Raw genomic sequence first — 22,783 nt, 5'->3', positions numbered from 1 at the left:
TAAAGTATTTATAATTTTAACACTATCCAACACTATCCAATAAAACTTCATGCAAGAAACAGAATGTGTACCCATACATTGTCTTCAAAGTGCATATATTGTTTTTGAACTAAAGGAATTTATTTCAAAAATCAAACAATCGTAGCTATGTTCAAACGCATGCATGACAAGTAATACATCATTTCAACCAATAAGATACCACAGTATACAAGTAACATAAATTTCCAAAGACCTTTCTGAAATAAATAATCGAATTTTTACTGATTTATTGACGCATTCAGGAACCAGTTTGAACTTCGTAGAGCTCTACGATTTTCCGTTTTGGTTAATCTGTTTGTGAAGGTCCTAGCAATCACCCTTTATTAAACTGGTTGAATATTCAGAAGGAAAAAGTACGAAGGAACAAATACAACATTCATATTTCACATTTCTAAATAACGTAAAATTCACTATGTACCTGATTATAAATAACTTCGTGATTGGTACCATTATATAAAAGGACAGTTTGAAAAAATACCCTTGTATCTTTAAAACGGATTACAGTGTTTAAATAAAGTCATGTATAGCATCTAAATTAAAGAAATAGGTAAATACTTACCTTAAACACACAATATGACTAAATCAAATGTTCTATACATATATATTTTACTTCCGGATTCTTTTCTATATCATATTACCTGCAACAGAATAAATAATTTGAATTAGTTTTGGCTTTTCAATTTATTCGAAAATCACCATATAACTCTTTTATTATTTATATCAAAAATTTGATAGTTAACGGTTTGTTCGTTCAAATAAAAACGCGAGTGATTAAATTTCAAGCCAATTTGCTTCCTGCTTGACTGTAAATGACAAACATTTACCTACCCTTCAGTTTTAGACTGTCCTTATACTGTGGTATCATTAGGCTTGACATTTGTTATTTAAAGTACGAATTACAATCTTGGGATATATGAGGACTCTGTGGAGGTTATGATCTCTATATCGGAAAGCTCTGCAAATTGTCAGATAAATTTAAATGTAAATCTAACGATCATCATTGAATTTCAAACGAGGATACGTCGGCTTTTATTATCATCATTATTATATGAAAATTACACAGAGGAGTTTCATTTCCATTTGAACTCACTATAATATAATTAGACATATTGTACTGTACATTGTAACAAACTGAACCTGCACTTAAAGTCAGTACTATCATAAATGATGTGAAAAGAACTTATTAATGACAGGAAGCCATTATATATATTCCTGGTCCTATCATAATTTTAAAAACTTAATATTATTTAAGCTAAAGTCATCAATTTTATTCGCTACAATTTATTTTCTTGAATCGCATTGAAAACGGGAAAACGGTACTATGTATTCTGCCATTGGCGACAATATTAACATTTTCTAAATTTACCACTTTTTAAGATAAAAACCTAGATAAAACAGTTATATGTTGTGTTAGTACTTTATTATTCTGTTTTAAAAATTAAAGCCAAATAGTATCATGACCAACTTCCAACGGAGCTTGTTTATGTTATCCGTGCCCACCGTCACTTTGCACCAAATTTATAATTTTGAAAGTCTTTTCGAATAATTCTCTAGAAAATATTTCAAAAGGTTTCAAAATTTAAATTGTAAATATACACACTGCAGTTAATCATAGATAAATAAAAAATATATTGTACCCTTACATCCAATCACAGCGTTCATAGTTTGACTTCCTTCACCTGCCTTGGGTACACAAAAGGCCAAACTAATACTGGGAAAATTAAATACTACCGCTTTCCCTATAATGATGATAGATGCACGGTAAATGCATCATCTACTGTAGTAAACAATAATGCACAGTTAAAAAGTACCAACATAATAAACCTGAAATATCTAGGTAAAAGTAATTGTAAGTACCATAAAGCCTGATTTGCTGCAATAGTGTGTTCCCTGCGTCACTAGTATTCATGAACTATAAACAACTCTTCAATTTATATTTTTGTTGTCTCATTCATACCATATCTCGGTTATGACTTTAAGACTCTTAACACTATATTTCCTAACAATATCATCAAACAAAAAAGATTTCCTGTTTAATTAAATGGTTTTTTGAAATATTTTATGACCCATTTTTTTACTACAGTTCATATTAGACCTACACCTGTAAAGAAACCTTAAAATATACAAAATGCATTTACTGGAAGTGTGATTAAAGCGTTATGTTTTCTATTTCTATGCATTTTTCGATAATAAAGTTTGTCGATAAGTTGTACCTTCTAGCACCAGTTACATCCCTTCAATAACAAAAATGTTCCTGTATTTTTATGAATCGCAGCGTAATGCCAAACTCAGTAATGATCCTTCTTCATTCCATTTAATTGATAAATTCAACAACACTAAAACGTTATCTTGATAATCCTCAACAATTCTCTAAATATACATTGTACTACCGAAATTTATCATGGGGAACTAGATTTAAAATAAAATCAAATAAATCTCAAATTTTAAACATCAATTTCCTTTGATATTTTAGTTTCCCGTGGTAAAATCATGTTTAATTCGACTAAAAAAATAAATTACAGTTACATTCAAAGCTTCTTATGATTGAGTGGTACAAAAAATATCAAAACATGTATTGTACTCGTTTCGAAAACAATCATACTATTCTTAAAGAAAAAAAACCCTACTTTTTTGAAAATAAAAATAAAAATAATCTTTCTTTATTAAAAATGTAAAGAACCCTCAACCGGTTTTGTTTTTACCTCACCGGTTAAAATAATACTAATTCCACTTAAGAACTTTGGTAATGCCTTAACAATGCAAAACGAATAATTATCAAAATTCAATACTGGAAATACCAGGAACAGCGGAGAGAATACTTTTATCAATAAACGTTACAGCTAAAAGGTCAAAAACAGTGACACTAATATACAAACAACTTTTGAAAACAACTTTTGAAAAGTTCTTCTAATCTATCTTGCCTTTTCTGAAAATAGTCAACATCGAAATTAAATTAAAAAAAAAAACACTGAAAAAGTTGGATGTTGACTGAATACTTTTGAGTATCTTCACCATTTCTAAAGCTACCACAATTCTTTTCTGCATGTCTAGTTAACATTTGGGTCTCTTCACAAGATGATAAATCCAATAGCGCCCTCCTCCCAACGAATTGATTTGGATTTAACAATACATAAACCCAACAGTAGTATACCGCTGTAACAGTCATCCCCTGTCCGACAGTAAAATATTTGCTAAACTGAAATGCATAGACTTTTGCTAATCAAGAATTGAATGATTCTTTCAGTAATTGCATAATCTTTTATAAGGGTGTAAAAACGTACACATTATCATTTCTAAGCGCGTCCGCTACCGTTCTTCTTACAAAATGTGCATTGGTCAACGTTTTACAAACAAAAGAAAAAAAAAGAAGAAAAAAAAATAGTTCTTCTAATTACTTTTTTTTTATTCAACCATAACGTTTATATCAAGCTTTTCGTTGTTTTCCAAATTCATGTTTATGATGTTGCCATGAGAGGCACCCTCATTTATGAATGTTGTCTTTCATTGAGAAAAAATATAATTTGGGAATCAATGCATCGCTATTCTTGTCAGCTATTCAAAGTAAGTAGTTTTATGAAACGTAATGTAATCATTATCCGATATAGTTTATTCATCAACCGGTAACTTATATAGTTTTTTTTAATTGCCACGAAAATGTATATTTCGTAGAAGTAAATAAACTTTTAAAAAATACGAGTGGCCTACATCAATGAGACAGCATTCAAATAACCTGTAACAAAAAATATCCTAAAAACTTTTTCCAACTATCATACACGTAGTATAACTAGCCCCCTCAAAAAATAACCAAGTTTCACAGTAATCGGAAAATAACAATAATAAGGTTTTTAGAAATAAATTTAAATATTTAAAAGGTCATTTTCTAAGTATACTTGTCTTTGGTGTTTTTTTTTATCAAGTCTATTTTTGGCACAGCATTCAGGTGAGCACTATTTTTAAACCTTATTATAAAAGGATCTGGATTTATATAGCATATAAGATATTGAAGTTTAGGGAAAACTGTAATCATCTTATTTCAAAATTGTACTTAGCAAACGTTGAGTAATAGAACTTTTCCGTTATTTACAAATCAATTAAACATATTATATTTCACCTTTAAATAGTTTGTGATCATATGTAAAATATTACCTCTCAATCAAATTTATCTTAATATGTTGAATGTAATCAGAAAAGAAAAGATAAAGATATGACACTTTTTGTAAATAATTCTTTTTGCCATATTGAGTCCTTTTTTAAAATAGTATTCAGTATAAATATTAAACATTAAACAATACTTAACAGAATGATCAAACGTATCCTACCTTGTAGAAGTTTCTAGTTTAAATGCCTGACCTATTAACTGAATAAGGAAGTGTGTTCTACTGACATTTATCGGCAAAACAATCAATACTAATAGTTTTTAAATAAAAACCTACAAATTAGAGTTGTAGCTTATTAATCATTTTAACAACACGTCGTATTTGAAGTTGTCAATTATTATTATGCAACTTATCATAAATGAATTGCCCCATGCTTTTGTGAAACAGTTTTAATTGCATATGCTGTTGGTGACAGGTTATTCAGTATGTAATATGCTTTTTCCGTATACTGACGCTCGCCTGCATATTGATTATCATAAAATACTCCGACATCAATACTATCTTTTGAACTGATAGAGGCTAAAAACGTGAATGTCAAACTGGCAGGGTCTTTTTAAAACCACATCAAAACAACAATTACCTTTTCCCGCTTATTTTTGTATCATTCACATGAATCTTATTGTAGAGAAAAAGGATAAAATAAAGTATTACATTTAGATACAAAAATGTCTAAAAATAACCTTCAAAGCACCAAATTAAAGAACACGAAAAGATAACCATGTTTACAAAATTACAGTCAAGTGAAATGGGTCATCTTCGCTAGCCAAAGGTTACGATCTATTCCCTCCTCCGGTTAGCGAAAACGGAATTGGGTTGGTTTCCAAAGTACTCATATTCAACAAATGAAGCGGTCTTTAATTTTGATCATGACTACTAAAAATTTAAATCACAAAAAAACATAACTCCGAGGAAAATTCAAAACGGAAAGTCTCTTATCAAACAGCATAATCAAATGATAAAACATATCAAACGAATAGTGAACAGAACAGACTAAATAGGTAAAATTGTCACTAAATAAGTTTTCTATAATATTTCTTGCAACAGATAAAAGAGTTGTAGCTTTAACTTTCGAACAGCGGTATACTAATGATGCCTTTATTTATCTAGATGTACTCAGCAATAATTTAATTTTACAAGCTACATTATCTAAGTAGCATAGATAATTCCTTAATGGAAAATCTTCTTTTGACATGGCACCATTTGTTTAAAATCTAAGAGTTATTTTGAATCATGTAATATAATTGTGTATTGATTTTCTAATATAACCAACAAGGAAGTGTTGTCTGGAGAGAGAAAAAAGTAAGACGTTATATAATCAACATTTCAGAATCAATAAGCAATCATGTTTTCAGTTGTATGACTAAATGTTTTGTGAATAATATTGAAATATGATGATATACGAAGTAATTAAATATTTAGCCTTCAATTGTACTGGATAACAGGCTTCAGGGCCTTTTAAATACAATATGGGCACTCATAATTTTCAAGAAAATGAATCAAACGGCATTGTACTATTTTAATTAGTCGTGGAGTTTCTGAGGAAAAAAACTTATCGTTTGCATCACTTTTAGATTTCTATGAAACTATGTCATGTTGTGGCAAACTTTGTTCAGTATCACAATCTGATCATACAGACAGACCGTCATTTAAAATCTGTCCAAAACAAATAAGTTCTATGTAAGTACTTCCCACGTTAAATACAGTGGTAGCCATCTGATATTTCAAATTATCATAAAGATTTAAACTTTATAAAGAAATCATCCGTTCAATATGTTACACAATTACAAAGAAGAAAGTTTTATATTGTTTTCCAATTGGCTCTATGTTACTTATGTCAAACAGTGGTAGCCTTCTTTGATTTCCAACCGGCTTCAAAATTAAAAGCTTAGTACATGTATATCATGCATTTACGCATACCATCATTTAAAACGGTTTCAAAGGGACGTTTCCGTAAAGTAAAAGTCATTTGGGCTTGTGGTTTCTGACATGATTATGTTTGAAAATTTCATCCAATCACAAGATGCAACCATTTTGAATATTCGATCGAAACTTAAATTTCACATTCTGAAAAAGGATGCTGCCAAATGTGATTCCAGTAGGTTTTGTAGAGGAGATTAAAATGTAAAGATTTAACGGCCAGACGGAAGGACGACAGTCAATGGACTCAAAAGTGATGGCAAACACTCACCTAACTAATAGTCAGTTGAGATCAAAAGCCAATAAAGGGTTATTAAAAGACTTAAGGTTCTATATTCATTTAACGAAACGCCGCGTTAAAGGGCTTTAATTATAGATTTATATTTTGATAAATGTAGGTCTGTTTTTTTTCTTAATGAAGTAACACCCGTCAACTACTGTTGCTTACTGTTTATAACGAAAACCGTCTAACACTTCAAACAATTAAGTTAATGTAAATATTCATAACTTACACCAAATAAATAGTCTTAAAACTATCGTCTTATCAGAACCGTAGATGTAAAATGGAAATATAAATTTTCAAAAATTATAAAAGATGTTCCTTGTCTATTTACTCTAACTATTATCTCAGTAAATCATATATCAAAAGGATATCAGATCCAATTGCAGTCGGAATCAACATTTTCCCTAAACAAAATGTAAATGTTTCTTATAAATCATTCACAGCCCATGAAGCAATACAGTACCTGGTTTAATGTATTCCTTGAAAATACGTTGATAATTGCATACATATCTTAAAACTGAAGATTACGAGCATAATAGTAATGTTTAAAGCGAACACTAAATAGTTTCATTCTCAATTTTTTTTGCAGTGGCCATCAATCCACAATAAAAGAGGGACGAAAGATACCAGAGGGACAGTCAAACTCATAAATCAAAAATAAACTGACAACGCCATGGCTAAAAATGAAAAGGACAAACAAACAATAGTACACATGACACAACATAGAAAACTAAAGAATAAACAACACGAACCCCACCATAAACTAAGGGTGATCTCAGGTGCTCCGGAAGGGTAAGCAAATCCTGAGATAAGATATTCAGTTTTCATACTAATTATGATTGGTCATGGTTTGATCTGAAATAGATGGTAGAAATAATAGGAAATATCCGTCTTTAAAACAAAAATGTTACTTTTTATAAACTTGATAATTCCGTACCTAATAAAATTAACGGAACAAATTTTATTGCACCGGATGGACACATTAATAATTATTTCCCTCATAATGATGGTCAAGGCAAAATTATTTAAAAAAACAAAACAAAATAAAACTTATACAAACGTTTCAGATCTGATTTAACAAACAAGATCAAGATATGAAGCAAAGCATACCTTTTTTATTTTTATTTTTACTTTTTAGTCACAAGTTCACTAAGTTAGACCAATATAACAGAAGAACAGCTAAAGGGATTAAATTATAAAAATTGAGTTTGAAGCAGCACATGCGCAACTGTGATCTTAATATATTAAAAAGTAGAATAACAAGAATACCCACCTCCAAGGGAAATTCAAAACGGAAAGTCATTTCTCAAATGGAAAATCAAAAGCTGGAACACATCAAAGGTATAGAGAACAACTGTCATATGTCTGGCTTGGTACAGACATTTTCTGATGTAGAAAATGGTGGACTTAGCCACGTTTTATACCTAGCTAAACAAATCACTTATATGACAATCACATAGAACTCCATTATCTTGACAACAGTATGTGAAAAACGTAAGAACGTTTTTCTTTATGTAAAAATAACAACTGGCATACAATATGAAGATATTCTCGAGGTCGGTAACAATTTCTGTTAAATGTCATAGACAATTTTTACAGCACTAAGAATTAAAGTAAAACATACCTTATTTGTACAAGTGTATAAATTGCCTAAAAATACTGATGTTATTTAACTTTAAAACCTGCATTATTATCAAAATAAATCTAGGGATTTCCCCCAAAATAACCATCTGAATCATATGGTTATATAGGAAACCATAAACATCCATATATTTATACCGAGCTGATAGTGTACTTATGCAAAACGAAACAATTCTTTAAATGGATATACAAATTGGTTATCTAATTTATTATCATAGATTTCAACCTTTGTGAAAGAATGGGGTTACATTTAAAATATAAACATTTTATGTGTGGATTCAAGTATCTTTTGGTTTATTTTGTTTGGGGTTTTATATAATTATGATCAATAAAAATTGTTAAATCTTTGACACAAAATGTATATGAGGAGTCAACTGTTGTAGAATATACTGAAGCTTAGGATTAAATATGTATTTACTTCAGAAGTCTTAAATTTGTTTTATGTAGTATTATTGCATGCCGCGTAATGTTTAGAATACAAAGTTTAGCTTGGTGTGTGAACTTCACTTTGCAGACATACATTGCAGTCTTTTATAAACACATCCGATCCGATCTGATATAGTATTATATACAATAATTCTTTTATGCTAGTTTTCGTCTAATTCGTGGGCATAAGTAAACCACTGTCCCAGTTGCAAATTTTAGTCCACTACTTTTTCGGAAAGTTTTTTTGTCTTTACTTATTTGGTTTACACATTATCTATTTTTTCATCTACGTTTTAAAACACGACTCAATGTACTTCCGATATTTCTTAACATTGTCAAAGTAATGTAATTGTGGTACTGCGTATGATTGTCTTAAGGTAGCTCTATAAAATGTGGTCTAAAAAGTAAAATAACAAAAATATTGAGATTCGAAAAAAGTTCTAAAGGTACCTATGTAAAATGCAAAAATTAAAATCTCAAACACATCGAACGAATGGATTAGAACTGTGATATTGCTGACTTGGTACAAGCATTTTCTTGTGTTGAAACGGTGGAATAAATCTGGTTTTATAGCTAGCTAAACTTCTCACGTGTATGACAGTCACAAAAAATTTAATTATATTAACAACGATGTGTGATAAAAACAAACAGTATATTGGGTAAAAATGTTAAAAATAGGGGTTCAGCTGACAACATTGTGTCTTAATCAGTATATAAACAAACAAATATGACACCAGAGAAAAACCAAGATAGTTAAACAAATCACATAAGAAAACAAAGACATTTAAACAAATCACATAAGAAAACAAAGACATTTAAACAAATCACATAAGAAAACAAAGACATTTAAACAAATCACATAAGAAAACCCGACAGATATAAATACAAAAAATTACTATAGCACAATAATACAATGACAGAATGACTAGGTATTGAGCCACGTCATATGTATATTACCATAAAATATACTAAACATCAAAAGTAATTATTTACAAAAAAAAATCAAAAAAAATTTAGTAAATCGTAGACATAATTCATGGCTGTAGATAACACGCTTTTAAATCGTCTCTCGGTTTTTTCACCATCAATCGTAATTATTATATACTAGTATTTGTAATTATATCATCTGCTATAGAAATGTTAAGAATTCATTTTGTTTTCCCTAAAAAGAGTTTTTTCACATTCATCCATGAGTTTTTAATTATTCCGTCAATGGACACAAACATTGAAACAGCTCGCCATTTAGTAATTGTCTTTGATTATGACCTTCGTCCTTTAAAGTATTTTGGGTTTGCTTTTATAACAAAGTCTACGTATACGTTTTTATAGTAAAACTTATCCATTTAAGTATATAAAACATATTCAGCTTTTTTGTAAAATTTGAAATATCGTATGACAATACTGCAGACAAAAAAATAGTATGCCAAATAAAGCTGTAAATAATCATAGGTAAACAAAGGAAGATGATGAATTGTATGTACATTAGACGAACATCTGGTTTACATATCATAAATTTAGTATCTTTGATGAGTTTAAAAAAACCAGGGTCGAGGTTTTCGAGTGAATGTTTCATCCATGGGGCATCAGGAGTCAGCACTTTTCAGCACTAGCATAAAATACCATATATGCAGTCAATCCTATGAATTTACTGTTCATTCATATTTTATTCACAAGGAAGCTATTAAACCAAAAATCATCCCTTCGTAAATTTTACGGACGCCATCACGAGTTGGTTGGCCGTTATGGAAAAACCATTCTACAAATGATATCGGATATGTTTCTTACGTCGTAACTACAATCCCCTTCCCTTTCATGAATGTGACCTACCGAATAAGACTACTTACCGGATTTGTTATCACATGAACAACACAACGGGTGCCACATGTGGAGCAGGATCTACTTACCCTTCCGGAGCACCTGAGATCACCACTAGTTTTTTGGTGGGGTTCGTGTTGCTTATTCTTTAGTTTTCTATGTTGTGTCATGTCTACTATTGTTTGTCTGTTTGTCTTTTTTTTCATTTTTAGCCATGGTGTTTTATGAGTTTGGCTGTTCCTTTGGTATCATGTCCCTCTTTTATTCGAAGTACTCAAATATGTTAACACTCAGCCAAAGATGGCTATTGTCAAATTTGGTAAATATTATTTCGTTTTATTTTTAATGCTCTTCAACTTCATTTCGCTTTCCATATGTTTTGATTATAGAACTAAATATTATTTTTGTATGGACGAAACGCGCGTCTGGGTATATAAGACTTATATTTTTTATGAGCTATTAACATCCATCAATCCGAGAGAAAAAAATCTTCAGTCCTTTTCATCCTTCCAAAGCTCATTACATGTTACCTCCGACTGTCCCCCCCCCCCCCCCCAAAAAAAACAGCAATCTCAAAGTATATGGTTACCTCGCAGAAAGGGAAAATAATGTAGAGCAAAACAAATTAGAAAGTTTACTTTAGCATTGTAATGTAAGTATCTTGGAAATGCTTTTCTTTAAATGAATTTTGATAAAGGGTTGAGAGGAATTCAAGGTTATGAAATAAGTATCCCAAAAGATTAAACAATCTACACGTGACATGGACACACGAAGGGACAAACATCTGGTATTCAAATAGCCCCTGACCCGCGTTGCAGCAGGTACAAAAATATAAGCGTCCTCAAAGCAAAAATATGGTCGGATTAAAAGATGTTATTTGAATGAATGAATAGAGGTACTGCTATAAAAACTGCATAGTCAATGATCGATGTGATAAGCGAAACCAAAAAATGCTTCAGATGATAACACTAAATAGAAGGTGTAGAAAGTATTTACCAATCTAGGGTTCCCCATCAACTCCAGATAATGTCCAGAATTTACAAAGTCCATCAACACTATGTTTACAGTAAGAAATGGAATCTTTTCTGAAGTCGACAAATTCTAATATTCATGTAATTTTCAGCTGTGAATAGGCTTGTCATCAATATACAGCTGTTTATCTATTTACAGCTGTGAAAAGAGTTTTCGTCTGATTTGAATTAGTAGAAATAATTTATGCTTGCTATAATGCATACATTATTTCTTATTATTTTTATGAATACAGTATTTATTTTAAGAATCGAATTAATTACTGTAGAAATCCGCTTATGATTTTGAATGTCTTAAATGTACACGGTATATATGTGTTTACTTGAGAGATGGGTCTTAAATAACATATCAAAACTGGATTCCCTCTTTGTGTAATCACTAAATATGATGTTAACTATGGATAACAAATGTGACCTAGGATCAATTTTGGTTTGAACGTGTAAGAAATTTAAAACACTGTTTTATAGTTATGTCCTATTTGGTGTAAACAGAGAAAGGTAATCAAGATACCAAGAAGCAAATAATACAGCTAAGAGAGATAACAAGGTTTGTAGAATGATTGAAACCAGTTGCGAACATAATCAAAAGAATTGTGGTGGGTTTAAACATGTTTATGAGCGTTCAACTTCCTCAGAACTAAAACACTGGTGTAACAGCACAACATGAAAATAATAATTAATAAATTTCATGAATCAGAAGCCATCTTTTAATTTTTCATCAGGAATGTACAACATTAGAACAAACTATAAAAATCAGATCATCAAGGTTTAACTCAATAGACACAAATCACCGCTATAAGAGTACTCATGGATACTGTATTCGGAATTTGATGCAACTGTCATACAAGTGAAAAGTTTAGCGCTATAAAACCATGTTCAATTCACCATTTTCTACATAAATACCTGTACCAGGTCAGGAACATGATAGTTGTTGTCCATTTGTTTGAGGTGTTTTATCATTTGATTTTGCCATTTGATTAGGAACGTTCAGTTTTAAATTTTCCTTAGAGTTCAGTATTTTTGTTGTTTTACTCTTTCCACATGGAAATTAGTCCGTGAAGTTGTAGTAATTAAACTTTTAACGGGAAATGGGATGACAACGTAAGTACACTTGTCTTGTTAAGGGGAAATTCGAAAACTACTTACTTTATTATTAGTATTAAGCATACGTACAGGGGGTTTTGGTGAAGAATAAGAATGAAAAGAAGCTTGCATTATGTTTCATAGCCATGTTTACTGGTCCAAATATAAGACGTCATTTTACTTTTGACTGGACTTAGTTTTTATTGATTAAAATCGAATTGTAAGTGCAAATAAAAATTCATCAAAAATGCTAGGTCCATGGTTAAGCATGGTAGAATCGTTTCGTCTACAAAAGACGTGTGAGTGCCGTTGAAGAAACAGATTGTTGGGGAGGTTTAATTCGATTTAAAAAGTTAAATATTTCGAACTGTTTTAGACTGCATGAATGATATGTACAGGGGTGCTGACTACAGGCCTACAAAAAAAAACTCGATAAGGCATCGACTTAGTGGTTGTAAAGAAACTTGATACCGGCGACTTCACTTAATTTACTATATATATATATTTTTTTCTTTCTTTTAAGTTCGGTTCAGATTGAATTCACGGTTTCAGTTCAAGTATTTACAAAAAGTTAAATCGTATTTAACTCTTCCTTTGTGGTAGTGGTATGAAATAGTTGTCAGTATCAAATAATGGTATTTCTGATTTAATTTAAAACTAATATGGATTTTCTTTAAAAAGTAATTAACTGTATTATAATTGTTGCTTTAATTTTATAAAAAAAAGGTTTTTTTTAATCAAATGTTTAAATGCAACATAAAGAAACAGTTATCTATAGATATCAATTAATTATAATAATGTCTAACCTTGAATACTTGAATGAAAAGTCAATCAGTGCTTAAAATATTGTGATTTTGTAGATAAAAATCACAGATGAGCAATTAATGAACCATAAACGACTTATATATAAATGATTTTGATAACGAGCCAAAAAAGTAAGGACAGTAGACCGAAGCTATACCGGAATAGCTATTCTTTTGTTAAATTGTAGTCTTTCCATTTACAAATTTTGATTGGTGATGAATTAACCAATGAAATTTGGGGATCACACGGAAATTTTTATCGTCTAAAATATAGATATTGAAAGTACAAATATAGATAGCAAAGGTCGCGTTTGCGGTTTTTGTGTTTTATTCTTCCTTGCTGAATTCCATACATGTAATACAGAGAGTGTAAATAAAAAAAAAACTTTATACGTAAAATACAACTATATATGTATTTTTTGTCGTCAATAAGGTTTGCGGAAAACAATGCTCTGAAAATTTAAGATATGTATACATCTGTGTCCAGCTCTTGTACTGGTTTTGTTCTCAATAATGACAAGACAAGACAAGTTTATTAATACACTCAGGCACATATTGTGTGCAACAAGAGCAGCATTGTGTAGTATACAAAATAATAAATTGCTCAATAAATATTACAAATGAAACATATTAAGGACGACGGTTTCATTCCTTGGCCAAGGGATTTTCTTATGAATACACAACTAGAGAACATACTAGAAAGAGATGGAATATTATGATGAACGTTGATTATCTTATTGTCAGATCATGCTTATCAACATGATATCAAAGTAACCGATGTATGCTTCATTTTCATTGTAATTATTTATGCCCGCGTCACAATGTCCCGATTTTTACGCCGATGGCAACACGATTATGGAAATTTTCAAAATCGGGACTGATCGTATCCAGATCGGGCTATTCGTAGTGCCATCTTTAACCATCGTAGAACCATCGGCCACTTTTTCTAGCCTTCGGGGACAACTTCGGGAAGGGTTCTAAATTTTTTAACATGTTAAAAAATCCCCGAAGGTGCGTCCGATGTTGAGGGTTCGTATTGAGTTCGTATCACCATCCTCACCATCGTAATGTCACCGGAAATGCATCTTTGAACATCGTATTGCATTCGTGTTTCCATCGTTTCCATCGGGCAGTTTTGGCATAACGATGTCTACACGAATGAATCACGAAGCTACCCGAAGGTCTTACGATGGCAACACGACTTCGTGAAGACCTCGTTATTCCGTCGTGATGCCATCGAATAAAAGTACGAAGGTGAAAAGATGGAACTACGACGGCAATAAATCCAGCTAAATGTAAGTTAATTTTCGCGCTTAAATACATTTAAAGTGCCATGCGCGATATGCACTGGTCAGTCTAATACGACAGTTAAGAAAGACGTTCACAAAACATGGAGCTCATATCATATGATTCTATGAGAACAAGAAAGGCGACAGCGTTGTTTCTATTAATCCAAATGGAACAAAAGAGCAGGTATTACAGGCTCAGGATTTACTTTTACAAATAAAATATTATTTTTTGTCAATTTTTCATATCAAATAACATAATGAAAATCATAAACGCGCCTCGTATACCAACACTGCAGGTACACGTATATAGAGAAACCAACTTTTTCTTCATTATTCTGATTGTTTATGTATCGTCTGAGATGTTGTCACACGAATGTTTACTCCATAAACATTTTGTTTTCTATATGTCATATTTTGCCGCATTTGTTGCTTTCCCCACATCCTTCCTTTAGTCTATATTATTATGATATTCTCCTGGAAAGAGCTGTTTTTGAATAAAAGGGATCAACGAACCCATTACCTTACCTTTAAAATAGATCAGTAAACATGGGCATAATTATGGGTGATTATTTAGACTAGTGCACACATTTTACAGTTCAAACAAGGCAATGCCGAGCGTGGCATCCCCTCGTATGTAACATATTGGGGACAAATATGGACACTATATTTGTATATGACACATGCAGAAAATGGTAAATTGAATACGCAAAGTTGATACATAAACTATTTTTTTAGAAATCAACCAAATTATTCAGTAACTGGAAATACCCACGGTCTTCCGTCTTATGATTAAACCAAAAATTAAATGTACAATATAATATATATTCAATATTGATCAAACAATTTAAAACGCGTGATGCCTCCGGCATATAATTTAAATGCATCGTAAGCTGTACAGACATCGTATGGCCATCGCGCCATAATCGCAATCCATCGTGTAGCCTTCGTGATCCATCTTGTAGGCTTCGGCTGATATATGAAGCTTAAATACCGTCTTCGGTTAACCTTCGTATGTCCATCTTTTGCTATCGTATATACTTTCGGTACCCTCGTATAGACTTCGTTATTCATCGTACTTGCTTCGGTCACTTTTTGGTATTTTAACGAGATCGGGACCAACTTCGTACGAACTTACAATTTTCGCATTCGAGTGTCCATCGTATATAAAAATCGGGACAGTGTGACGCGGGCATTAACAAACTACCTTAAAATTCTCCACACAATATCTTCCGACTTGCGGTAATATATATATATCCTTAATGTCAATTCACGATTTATCCATCTTTTTCATATATATAATTATAATTATACTTTTCACATATTTTCAATAGGTCATATTATTTTCAGAAGAATCCTCCAACCCACTTTTCAGACCTGATGTCCATGATTTTTTTTTATATAAGTACCAATAAATTCAATGGACTTACAACAAAGCATTTTTCGTATATTTTTAACGATTCGAATGCTGCCTTACAAAGTATATCAGTAAAACAAGGATAATTTAAGCAAGAAACTAGAATGTTACTACGCACAAGCGTAGCTGTATGAAAGGACGTTTTAAATAGATATTTGAAAATAAAGAAGAGTAATATGAAACGATTTTATTAATGAGAGTGATGGTCGTTTATTGAAAACATGCAAACTTAGTAATTATCTTATCTTTTGCTTACTTTTGGTTTAAATGATTTACAGGACCAACACCACGGGTGCCACATGTGAAGAAAAAAGTAAAATCACAAAAATACCGAAATCCGAGGAAAATTCAAAACGGAGAGTCCCCAACCAAATGGCAAAATCAAAGGATAAAACACATCAAACGAATGGACAACAACTGTCATATTCCTGACTCGGTACAGGCATTCTCAAATGTAGAAAATGATGGATTGAACCTGGCGCTATAACGCTAAATATCTTACTTGTAAGACAGTCGAACCAAATTCAATTATATTTACAACGATGTGTGAACAAAAGTTATCTGCTTACCCTTCCGTAGCACTGTTACCAGTATAAGAAATTTGGTATCTTGATTTAAACGATTATCGGTAGCGTTTTTTTCAATTTTGCTAACCACACTTTTTTCCAATTTCGAAGAAGGGAAAATAATATGAACCCTTATCTTGCTACAGGAAACACAAAGCTTTCATCCAAATGGAAGGGTCTTTATAATACTGATTGACTACACTTTGTATTAAAAAACTTTAAAATATACAAGAAATACCAAAAACCTTGATGGCTAAAATTTACAGATTTCATCAAACTTCATGCATTCAAAAGTTAATACAAGTACATGTTCATCATCTTTATTGCATTTGCAAATTATTACTTTAACTGTTTATTCTACTAATGGTAATATCCATTTGACATGGCTCGATACTTATACATCCCGTCATTGTGTTATTGAGTTCTGGTAATTTTTTGTATTCTTATCTTTTGGTTTTGTTAATGTGCTTTGTTTAGCTATAAAACTCTAGGTTTTATCAAAGCCCGTACCAAGTTGTTTTCCATTCGTTTGATGTCTTTGAGCTTTTGATATTGCCATTTGATTAGGGACTCTCTGTTTGGAATTTACCTCTCAGAGTTCGTTATTTTTGTTGTATTTGCAAATAAACGGAAATAAGAGAAAATATGCAAATACAAGAATAAACTGAACAATCTAAGGTATGGCTCTTACAGAATGAGTTTGTACTACGCGATTTTCCGAAATTTGGCAAATTAATTCTTTCCGTACAACACAATTTTCTAGAGCATTTTGCATTTGATATAAAGTATCATATTTGATGTTCTACTTACCAAGTATATTGTGTACATGCCGGTATCGTTGTTTTTCTTTGTATGGTTAATAGTCTTAATATAGTCGAGACCTTGGTAAGTGCAGTTGAGGATTAAGTGCTTTTTAAAAGGAGAGTGAGGGTAAATTTTCGTCGATTATTATTCGCATTAAAGCAGAAGGAAGAGTTCCAACCCTGAAACCTGAATTTTAAGATCGTCCAATGTCCATAGTTATAGATGATGCGGGTTTCAATAATATCGATGGTTGTCTTGTTGTTTCCACAGACGAAAATAGTGGGTGTATATAAAATGTCCTTTTACCATTTACATTTTTTGTACCGTCTCTTAAAAAAATTACAGATTTTAGAAGCTATCACAAATGTAAACAACTGCTTTAAAGACTAGTCTGTAATGGTGTAGACATAATCCATTTACTTGAATTGATTTCAGGTGGGTCAATGTCAGTGTTAGAAATAAAGGCAACTGTAATATACCGCTTTTCAATAGTCATAAATTGATTAATCTAAATCTGGGTCACAAACCAAAACCGAGGGAAACGCATCAACTATAAGATGGAAACAACGGAACTGACCTGCTAAAACAACAAACGCCAAAATACATAGAAACGGAATATTTGATAACAACTGCCATACTCCTGGCTTGGTACAGGACATTTTAAGAAAAAATGGTAGGTTGAACCCTTGTTTTATTGCTAAACAAACTTCCCATTTTAATGACAATGCTAAAGGTAGGGTTAGTAGAGAATTTTAGTATATATTTAAACTCTAACAAGTTCAAGGCATATAAATATTGAAAATATGACGCACAACCCTATATTTTGACATTTGAATAAAATAGTAGTGCTTATTAACTTTCCAATCTAGGATATATTTTTTTTTACGAAACTTCATAGTAAGGGTGGCACAGTTTAGTCGCATATGGAGTTCCTATGGAAAATTGCATTGTCTATATTTACAGAAATGCAACCCAGGCTACAAACAGATTAAAATAAGTGGTGTAGAGGATATACGAGATTTTTTTTTTATATATATAAACAAATTCTAAATAATGCAATTTTAACGTTCTACAAATGCATTATATCAATTAACTACATATTGGGATACATATCGGTGATGTGAATTTTCTATATTTGTACAAGTGAAATATGTTTATTGTCAAGATAGTCTTCAAGTGAAGTCATATCAATGATTTAAAGTGTCCATAAGGAGCAGTGTTATATTCTGAAACTGATGACGTTTGTTACTAAGAATACTTAAATATTGCTGAATGCTTTTCACAAGTAATACTTAAGAATACTCTTCTACTTACAATCAACAATCTTTCTTTTGCCACAGTCTTTTATTGAAAGTTTCCTCATTTGATCACGTCTGCAATAAAAAAAAAAAAAAAAAGATCAACAATGTGTTTGTAACTGTTGTGAAGAAAAGAACATATATGATTTAAATTTTACGGAAATCTGCATTCTATAAGAGACCTGTAAACCTTTTAATTAAAATATCTGTGTTGTTGACTTTCCTATTTAAAATTTTAGCTTTGATAAAATAATAGCTTCGTTCAGTAAAACTGTTAGTTCCTTACTATCAATAGACAAATATTAATTTCTGCAACTACATGTAAGCTACTTCATGGAATTTCTTTTATTTTAAATTGCTCCAATAAAACAGAAAGGAAGTTTTATTTACACTCGGAAACGATAGATTATTTCAGAAGTCAGTGATATTGTAGAGAGCTGTTACTATTGGATTGTTAAGTATCCGGACATGTTCATAATTAAAACATCCATGTACTTGTCCAATTAATGAGATGTATCTGTTGATTTATTTTTCCTGTAATAATTTTGTATTTTTTGAGACACGTTGCTTATTATATTCTTGGAATGGACTATGTTGCAGCAGATGTGTTATTTGACAAAATTAATGGTTGTCAATAATCAATACGAACAAGTAATACGTCCACACCATGTGTAAAGCATGTAATAGGCTTGTCGAGAATGAACGTAGGCCCTTCAAGGAAGTGATGAGGAAGTCATTTATTAGTCTTTAGTAAAAATGTAAATTTGTATGATTATCAATAGTGCTTGTTTTCTTAAAAACTATAAAGAGTATTTTCAATATCTAGTTATATCTGAATGATTAACTACCTTTCAAATTGTATTATTGTCTGCATAAGAATACTCAAAATCCATCTGTAAACTTTGCCATTTAAATTTTTCCAAGTTCTATTTATCAAACATTGACCAAGAAGTAAGGAGAAGAAAATTAAAAGTTTATTTGATAAAACCAGAACCTTAAAGACAATAACTATACGTAATCGAATATTACCACGCTAACTAAAATACACCTCAGATATTCTTTTCATGAAGAAAAAATATTTTCATTTTGCAGTGATGTTTCAAACTAGATCTTATGTGTTTATATTTTTTTTCTAAACATATTTTTCCACTTTCAGAGCAAATGAGTTATAACTAAACTGTTTGACTCGTGTTGCTAAATCTTCAAATTCTCTTGTTCATAGAGTTATCTTTCCTTTTTTAGACCTATTTTCCATTTAGTATATTTTTCACAAAAGCGATTTGTTCCGTCTAACGCGTCGGTACCCAAATTGCACCTATTTTGACAAGTTTTTTTCACCTACGTTTTTTATGATTAGGACGAAAATGTCCATTCTGTGTTTATTTTGTAGCCGTATCCTTCTTTATTATATAGGTACACCAATTTGATTTTTAATCCATATGGAATCATAGAAAAATTTGTCTAAACTAACCTCCAAACCATCAATGATTCTGAAATGAGGAGTACCCAAATTGCATCCATGCTTAACTTCGCATCGTCAAATGTCGTATAACAGAGCTTTTGTTTAATTTCTTGGAATATTTTGAACAATTGGATATCAGTCCATGCTTACTCTTTATTTTCTTTAAATGGATATTTGTAACATATTGTATTTGCTCATTTTAAAAACATGCTTTTTCAGAAAACACTTCATCTGTTGATAAATACTGTGAACGTTTTGTGCAAATCTAAATAGTTTTACCTATGTTGAAAGATGTGCATATTATCAAATCATAAACATACAAATTGTTTTGTTTCTAGGAAATCTTGTAAGATTTCCGCTGCTATTTTTCGCAAAATTGGTGCAATTTGGGTACCGTTAACGGTTACGTTACATGGCTAACCGACAATAACCGACAAAGATCTTCAGTCAAATGAATCAATGGAGATTCAAGGTTTAATACATATTAAATAATCCTTGAACTTGTTGACAGGTTATATATACCTAACATTACTTATATATAAACAGATAATCTTTGATAAAAATTTAAATCGAGATAAAAGATTTACAAAAAATCACACGGAAAATACATTTTGGCATTTTCTATCCCAACAGTTTTGATCAGTATTATGTTACAGTACAAAAAATATAGAGATGAGGAACTTCCATCAATCTAGTACAAACTCCATTGGTGTGCTTATTCATAATCTAAATAAACCGTCAACGAAAACAATCATAGTTCACATATTTACATTAGATCTTCTCAAAATACTGTTTTAGATCCTCTTATGCTGTATCTACATTTATTTATGTACAGATAATAAGAATGATACAAGGTTTTAAATTTTGAGTTGATTCTTGATACAAAATAATGATGACAGCTAAAAGTTAAAAGCACTGATTTTAATTTGTAATTTTGTTATAACCCTCTCCACCATCTGTGTTTTTCAAGGCACGATAATTTTAATAAATTTAATTTCCATAAAACTACTGACTATTGGGATAACCCGTAAGTTAGCAGGAGGAAGTAAATTAAATTTATATATATCCTTTTAGATTCTCCTTCAGCGACCACTTCACATCACACGATTTCGGATCAAAACAAATGGATGCTCGAATGGATGAGATTCAATGAATCAATTCTCATGAAATGTATATTCTGATGGTTGTTTGTTTAGCCTACCGTTGTAAATATGTTATGTTAAAACAGGACTAGACCACACTGAACAATAAATATAAAAGGAAGAGTCTGCTAAGTTCAGTAAATAAGATTTGTTTAACATTCAAATGAAACTCGAGACACCAGTTACATGTAAAAGTTTTTATGTTTGCGTCATAGCAACATGATTTCACCAATGTAATGTTATACTATTGAGGAAATCAGGAAGTGTCTTTAAATATTTTAAGATAATAAACCACAATAAGATATGAAATGGCTTTATCTTACACATACTGTATGACCTATCAAACAAAACAGAATGGTTAAGATTTTCAAAACTGGTTAACCCTTCTCTAAGCTTGTGTATATCTAAAATCAGGAATCAAAACTGGTTAACCCTTCTCTAAGCTTGTGTATGTCTAAAATCAGGAATCAAAACTGGTTAACCCTTCTCTAAGCTTGTGTATGTCTAAAATCAGGAATCAAAACTGGTTAACCCTTCTCTAAGCTTGTGTATGTCTAAAATCAGGAATCAAAACTGGTTAACCCTTCTATAAGCTTGTGTATGTCTAAAATCAGGAATCAAAACTGGTTAACCCTTCTCTAAGCTTGTGTATGTCTAAAATCAGGAATCAAAACTGGTTAACCCTTCTCTAAGCTTGTGTATGTCTAAAATCAGGAATCAAAACTGATTAACTTTTCTCTAAGCTTGTGTATGTCTAAAATCAGGAATCAAAACGGGTTAACCCTTCTCTAAGCTTGTGTATGTCTAAAGTCAGGAATCAAAACTGGTTAACCCTTCTCTAAGCTTGTGTATGTCTAAAATCAGGAATCAAAACTGGTTAACCCTTCTCTAAGCTTGTGTATGTCTAAAGTCAGGAATCAAAACTGGTTAACCCTTCTCTAAGCTTGTGTATGTCTAAAGTCAGGAATCAAAACTGGTTAACCCTTCTCTAAGCTTGTGTATGTCTAAAATCAGGAATCAAAACTGGTTAACCCTTCTCTAAGCTTGTGTATGTCTAAAATCAGGAATCAGAACTGGTTAACCCTTCTCTAAGCTTGTGTATGTCTAATGTCAGGAATCAAAACTGGTTAACCCTTCTCTAAGCTTGTGTATGTCTAAAATCAGGAATCAAAACTGGTTAACCCTTCTCTAAGCTTGTGTATGTTTAAAATCAGGAATCAAAACTGGTTAACCCTTCTCTAAGCTTGTGTATGTCTAAATTCAGGAATCAAAACGGGTTAACCCTTCTCTAAGCTTGTGTATGTCTAAAGTCAGGAATCAAAACTGGTTAACCCTTCTCTAAGCTTGTGTATGTCTAAAATCAGGAATCAAAACTGGTTAACCCTTCTCTAAGCTTGTGTATGTCTAAAGTCAGGAATCAAAACGGGTAAACCCTTCTCTAAGCTTGTGTATGTCTAAAATCAGGAATCAAAACTGATTAACTCTTCTCTAAGCTTGTGTATGTCTAAAATCAGGAATCAAAACGGGTTAACCCTTCTCTAAGCGTGTATATATGTCTAAAGTCATGAATCAAAACGGGTTAACCCTTCTCTAAGCGTGTATTAATGTCTAAAGTC

At 31.3% G+C, this 22,783-nt stretch overlaps 1 protein-coding gene across 4 annotated transcripts in view; it reads right to left on the bottom strand.

Annotated features, from left to right (window-relative positions):
- The window catches only part of LOC139513559 (uncharacterized), a 53,432-nt gene that overhangs the window by 23,590 nt on the left and 7,059 nt on the right, over positions 1–22,783 (bottom strand). The window contains exons 2-4 of one of the 4 annotated variants that reach the window (XM_071302185.1): positions 18,580–18,638; positions 11,275–11,448; positions 599–677 (exon numbers count right to left, since the gene is read on the bottom strand). The gene's annotated coding sequence lies outside the window, so the exon portion shown is untranslated. Of the gene's footprint in view, positions 1–598; positions 678–8,020; positions 8,110–11,274; positions 11,449–18,579; positions 18,639–22,783 lie in introns of those variants that run through there. The other 3 variants (XM_071302183.1, XM_071302184.1, XM_071302186.1) reach the window with 3 other exon arrangements.

This window comes from Mytilus edulis, chromosome 2 (assembly GCF_963676685.1).
Source record: "Mytilus edulis chromosome 2, xbMytEdul2.2, whole genome shotgun sequence".
NCBI classification, from domain to species: domain Eukaryota; kingdom Metazoa; phylum Mollusca; class Bivalvia; order Mytilida; family Mytilidae; genus Mytilus; species Mytilus edulis.
Note: the sequence above shows the minus strand (reverse complement) of the source record. Positions and strands in the feature narration are given on the sequence as shown.